Below are 7,034 nucleotides of genomic sequence, written 5' to 3'. Positions count from 1 at the left end.
ACAAAGGAATTGTCAAAAACTGTTTTTGTGTTTTTGTTCAAATGAAGGCATTTTTCAAACGTCTGGTCTGTTTATTTACTTGTTATATAAGTACCCCTTACTCATCCACAAGGGGGGTGGCATCTGGGAGCCCCTTTTATGAAAGGGGGTACCCCGATGAAAATAGGACCCCCTGCTCCCAGACCCCTCAACCACTGGGCTAGGGGACAAGGTGCTTTTCCAGGGGGACTCCTGCAAAAGCATCCTCCTAATGCCAAGGACATGTGGCCTGCCAATGCCAAAGACACCTGCCCTGCCAGGCCAGTGCCCAGATTAAGGGTCTGGTTAGGAATATTTGGGGGGACCCCATGTTTGTTTTCTATTTTTGGGTGGTGGTGTTCCCCCTTGCAATCCCTACCAATGCCTGCCAAGGACGCACTTTTTAACAGGGGGTCCCTCCTAACATTCCTACCAGACCTAAAGGTTTGGGAGGGGGACCCCATACTGTTTTTTTTCTTCTGTTTACAGTTGGCGAGGTCTGCTTTCTGGGCGTAAGGCAATAGAAATTCCACACCCCTGCATGTTACTCTCTAGTATTTCCTTCTATGTTTTGCTTCAGCAGGTCCTAATGAGTCCATAGGCAAAGCAGAATACTGTCCTCTTGTGATCTTCGGCTCATTTTCCCCCCCTATTTTTATGGTTTGCTTTTACTTTTATATCAAAATATCCCAATCCTTGTTTTCTTTTTCTTCCTATTGCTGCTGTACTCATTTCATCACCTCTTATATTGTATAACATAAACATTACAAGGATGTGTCTGAAGTTAATTTTTTTATAAACCAAGCTTTTCGGTGGATTATAATTGTATGAATGCCTTCAGTGGAATTTTGATTGAAGTTTAGTCAGTGAACTATAGCAACTTTTAGTATTTTAATTAAACCAGATTAAAGACGAAATATACTGTAGTTGCTGTTGGTTACTATAAATGTTATGTTGCAGTTTGCCTTAAAACATACATCTATTGTGAAGTAAATATATGCGCATACAATACAGTTTCACATTCTACTATTTTAATACTTTAAAAACAAATCTAAGTTTTTTGCTAATATTTAATATTTGTAAGAAAAAAATGCTGGTTATATAGATTCTTTCTATATTTTCAGCTGAGGTACAGTCTGAACTTTTGCATTTCTTTCAGTGTGTGTTATTTCATCCCCTCTTTCCTGGATTCTAACCACATCTCTAGGCATATACCTTAATTAATGTTATTCTCTGCTGAGAAATTGAAATGTGAAGCTTCCTTCTTCATAACCTATATGCTAGAGTCGATAGCCCGATGAATGGAGGTTCACAGACGGCCTAATTTAAACCATCTGCACTTATTTGTGGAAAGGCAAGTATCACTCCTGTTTAGTTACACCCATAACACCTCTTACAGCATCATTTCCGTTGATGCCGTTTTTTTTCCCCTCTTGTTTAGACTGTCAGTTTACATTCTGTTCTCTACCTCTGAGGTAGCAAATAGAATGACCAAGCCGAATGCTGCACGGCTGCAGAGGTTTTTCCCTTCGGTTCAGCTGAACGTGCTGAGGGTGTTCGGCTGAATCGAAGGGAGCCGAGCGCAGCCAATGTATGGCTGAAAATAGCTGTACATGGCTGAAGTGAATAGGTGAACAGGCTTCGGCTCCCTTCACTTCGGGTCGGTTATTCACTCGGCCTTTGGCAGTTTAGCGAATATTCTCCCTAGGCTGGGTTCACACCTGGGCGTACAGAATATGTGCGTTTGCCGCGCGTTTCGTGCCGCGCGTTTTTACAGCGATTTGCTGTAAAAGAAACGCGCGTTTACGAGGGCTATCCGCCTGTATCCTAATGGATACGCGCAGAAAATACGCCCCAAAGAAGCTCCTGTACTTCTTTGGGCGCAGGGCGTTTTTCAGCGCCCAGGTGGGAAACATGCACATAGGCAATGATTGGTTTTCAAATGCTGAGCGTTTTACAGCGCGTCTCTACGCCCAGGTGTGAACCAAGCCTTAGTGAACTGAAAAAAACTGGAACACGCTCCCTGTGTATATTAGACAACTACTGTAAGAAATTATGCTAGAGAGGAATAAGACATGATGGGTGTTAAGTAAGTCAAACAAGAACAATATCGCCATTTAACAACAACTCTTGCAACAGGCAAGCTAAAGAGCCATGACTATACAAGTGTAAAGTGACCTAAAAAAGTAGATGAAATGTAATTGAATCTTTCCAGTGTCACCAGGTGCATTGACAGCTTAATTTTATCACCTGCTGCATGACACATCGCTTTCACACAAACGATCTGTTGTGGATGTCTCTGTGACAGGTTAATATAGTCTGACACTGGCTGGGAACATCTTGGCTTAGGAAGTTTATATCCTGCATTTTTGCTGTTGACCTTTTTCTGCTTAAGAAAGTTTGACATTTTTACCATGTAAGGATTGTAACTGCTAGCCAACTCCCCTGCCCCACACAACCTCTTATACTGAATGCCGCTTTATTGGAGCCTAGATAAAATAAACACAAGTTTTATTTATATTATATTTCACGAGGACGGTTCATGGTGCAAGTAAGTTTCTGATTCAATTTATTTTTATCCATTGAAAAAATAATAATCAGTAAGTCTCTCCATATAAGTCCATATAAAAATAACCCAGTATTCCACCTATTGCAGAAAGTAATTTCCTTTCTATGGTTTACTTGAGGGATATGTATAGATGTGCTTTAATTAACACTGCACAGATAGGCAAGCCCTACACAGGCTGATTTGTACAAGATTCAGTGAAGACTTCATCAATATTTTTGGAATTTCTAAAAAATGTTTAATGATCATCAGTGCAGCAGCTTTCTAGGCACAAAAACAAACATGACAAAAAGACATGTCAAAATTGCGGTCTGCAGACTTTTTTTTTTTTAATGTTGCTAGTGCTAAATTACTTATAGGTCACAGGGGGGCAAATACTATCTAAACTATATCTACTTCTGTTTAAAAGCACAAACCCACAAAAAGAACAATCCTATTACCCTAAATGGCAAAAATATTTTACTATGTGTTCATATTTCATTTTCATTAAGAATATTTGTTTAATATGTTTTTAATTTATTCAATGGATATTTGTTAAATATTCCTATAAATCATGTACTCATTTATGAATGCATTTGAGAAAAATCTGGTCAGGGTTTTGGCCAGGGGTGGCAGAGTTGCAGACGTGCCATGCTGTCTTTGTTTCTTCTCTTAAATCCAGGCAGGCTTTGCTTAAAGTCCTCTTCCTGCTTGGATCAAAAACAATCACATACAGGTGAAACTCGAAAAATTAGAATATCGTGCAAAAGTTAATTTATTTCACTAATGCAACTTAAAAGGTGAAACTAATATATGAGATAGACTCATTACATGCAAAGCAAGATAGTTCAAGCCGTGATTTGTCATAATTGTGATGATTATGGCTTACAGCTCATGAAAACCCAGATCCACAATTTCAGAAAATTTTTGGCAGTGTGGGCAGGTGCCAAGTCCTGCTGGAAAATGAAGTGAGCATCCCCATAGAGCTCGTCTGTGGAAGAAAGCATGAAGTGCTCCAAAATCTCCTGGTAGACGGCTAAGTTGCATTAGTGAAATAAATGAACTTTTGCACGATATTCTAATTTTCCGAGTTTCACCTGTAGATTCCCCAGCAACTCCTTCAAAATAAAATGCAGCTCTGGCTACTATACTTACCCAGTCATTGGCATTGTCCCCCACAGACTCACATGATGACCTCGCTCCTCCTGATTAAATTATGCGTAGCCTCAATAAACCTGCTTCTTGTAAGCTCAGGCAGTCAAGGATCCACTCCCTTCCCTGAACTTACAGGAGAATACTGCATTGTTTCAGTGAGATGAAGTATCACATAATTTTAATCCTGCATATCTGCTAGGTGATTGGGACCTGACAGAGATCTGCAGTGTGTAGGGACGTGTGGTATCCCAGGCATGTGCAGTTATCCTGACAGAGACCTGTAGCATGTCTGCATGTGCTGGATCTCATGGCACGCATGCACCTGAAAACCAGGAGATAACAGGAACAGGAGTTTAAGGCTAGGTTCACACCTAGGCGATTTATCGCGCAAAACACAGATTCGCATTAAAGTCAATGGAGGCTGTTCACACCTTTTGCGGTTTGTTGCACAGACGAAATTGCCTGTTGTCGCATGGTTTGGGTCCCATAGACATCTATATGCATTGAAAACTGCGTGACAACCGCACGGTTTTCATAGCGCAGTCACGCAACAACTGCGCAAAAACAGCTCACCAGCTCAATCGCTTAGGTGTGAACCTAGCCTCAAGATGAAAGTATGGAAGCAGAAAGGTGCAATGCTAAAATCCTTGAAATGGATCCACAAGATAAAATGTAGTTTTACCTAGGTAGGGTGAAGTTCTACTTATTTAATGATACTGTCTATCTATTATATTAGAACTGCATATACTTGTAGCCAGAAATTCTGTTATTCTACAGTTCCTATTTGATTTTTGATCCTGCCATCAAGTAGGTAGAATAACAAGCTTAGGAAGTGTCCCTCTAGCACTGCTGTGTGTGTGGTGTTTACTTGTTCCAGTCTCTCTGCACACACCTTACAACCATCGCAAGACTTTTGTCTTGCGATGGTTGTAAGGTACTTAAAAAAACGTACGATCTGCCTATCTTGCATAGGCAGATCGTACTTGCGATGATCGCAAGCCGCGCCCCCTGAGGGGCGGGCTTCCGATGACCGCAATGCCAAACCGGCAGTGTGCGCTTGCGCACACCGGCCCGTACGGCTGTTATGGTACGGACATGCCACAAACCCGCCGAACATTGTACGATGCTCAGCGGGTTTTCGAACATGTCCGTAAGTTTAAAGTTGTGCAACCTTACAGTAGTAGAGGTCGCACGGCTTCCACAAACCTTACGATAATCGTACGATCGCGGGATTTCCCACGATTATCGTACAATTATCGTAAGGTGTGTGGGGACCTTTACTGTCCTGGGAGAAGCTATCTTCCCATCTTGTTTGCTGTGCAGAACTAAAGTAGAAAATGGGAATCTAAGTGATTTGGAAGTGCAGTAAAACCTAAGCTAGCCATACACACATATATTTCTTTTTTTCCAGTCTGCAGACTGAATGGGAAAAAAATCAATAGATTCTTCCATCAATGCTAAACAGTTTGGATGACGGAATCTCCACTGCTGTATATTGTATTCAGATAGCCACATAATACGCGGCTGTCTGATTACCCATTCCTAAGCAGAAACATAATAATATCTACTGGTGTCATCAGTATTATACTACATACTCCAAAAGTGGAATCACAATAATATATCCACCAGCCTCTATTCTATCCCTCCAACAAGAACTATAATTAATGTTTTAAATAGAGTGGGGAATGGTCTTTTTTGCTGTCTATGGTGGGGAGGTTTCCTTTACCTTCTGTCTTAATGATGGTGGTCACAAAGACAGGAGGTCTTTTCAGTGGGCCCACATATAGCAGTAGTCTATAGAACAGGGGTGCCCATAAGATCGATCGTGATCTACCAGTCCTCTCCTCCCGCCCGTGGGTCTTCACCTCTGGATCCCCACCTGTATGTAGCGGGGAATACTTTGAATGACATTTATTCCGTCATGCAACGCTGTACTGAAATTAATTTTATACAATTTTTTGGGGACAGACAGAGATTTCTTTTGGTGGTATTTAATCATAACTGGGGTTTTTATTTTTTACTATAGTAAGGAACAATTACCGAAAATTTAAAAACGCACTGCAGTTCTTTGAATTACATTTATTCCGTCATGCAACGCTGTACTGAAATTAATTTTATACAATTTTTTGGGGACAGACAGAGATTTCTTTTGGTGGTATTTAATCATAACTGGGGTTTTTATTTTTTACTATAGTAAGGAACAATTACCGAAAATTTAAAAAAACAACCTTTTTTACCCCTATATTAAATTATAAAATTGTCGTTTTCGCGCGCTGGCGCATCTGATGCTTTTGTCAAACAGCCGGTAACGGCTGTTTACAACGGACGGGCTTTTTTTCTGCCTGTGCGCGCGCTAGGGGGGCAAAAAGCCGTATATTTACTGCAACCCGCCAATGTGAGTTTGCCGTCCGTCCATTTTTTCACAACGGGCGGACGGCAAGTGGTTAAGCATTCCATGTGCTGGTGATGTCCTTCTATTGGTGCAATATGCTTTGTCACTCTAGTACTCTGTGCAAGTTGTGAAACCATTTGTAGTGCACCCAGCTTTCCTCTACATGCATTTATAGCAAAAAAACACTTCCTTCAAAGTGTATGTAAAGCCAACACACTTTTTCTTATCTTTTAATAGGGTGGGTAATATTTAATACTCCTGTAAGGTTTTTTTTGCCATCTGTGGGCCATTGGGGGAATTGTCCCATCATTTTCTGTCCTGTATACACAACAGTATGTGATAGGAAATCTCCCCAAAGTAAGGGAAATGCCCTCTTAGACAGTTGTTTTCTGAAGATTGGAAGATTTCTATTCTCTCTCAAAGTTTTGGTTTTATTCCACTTTTACTCCTTATTACAGTGGTCACCAGGACAAATATAGTGCATCTCTTGTGATGGATACACCGGTCCGAACCCACTGTATGTCAATAACACAGTGTTTTGAACTGACCGAGCCATCACAAGAATGTGGCGATACCACTCCCAGCCTCACCCTGCACAGAGATGTTCCATCTTGTGGGACTACAATCTCAGGCCAGCAGACTGAGAGCAATTGTCACTAGGGTTGGTTAACTCCACAGTTAACCTTTTGCACACAAAACAGTAGCTGCCACCATGTGTTTTAACAGAAACATGCACTGTTCTCAGCAAATGGTGTGGCAATTCAAAAACTTACAAATTATACCACTGTCCTTTCAGGTTTCAGTAGCACTCTTCACGGAGACGAGGATACTTTAAGTTTTTATTTAGAGCATAGAGATACACTTAACAATTTTTAAGGTCAAGCTTTAATAAAGGAAAGGTTGCAGGAAAAAATATACAGAAAA

The sequence above is a fragment of the Nanorana parkeri genome, unplaced genomic scaffold (assembly GCF_000935625.1).
Source record: "Nanorana parkeri isolate BGI_ZX_2015 unplaced genomic scaffold, ASM93562v1 scaffold870, whole genome shotgun sequence".
Taxonomy (NCBI): Eukaryota; Metazoa; Chordata; class Amphibia; order Anura; family Dicroglossidae; genus Nanorana; species Nanorana parkeri.
The sequence above is the reverse complement of the archived record's forward strand: the minus strand, read 5'-3'. Positions refer to the sequence as shown.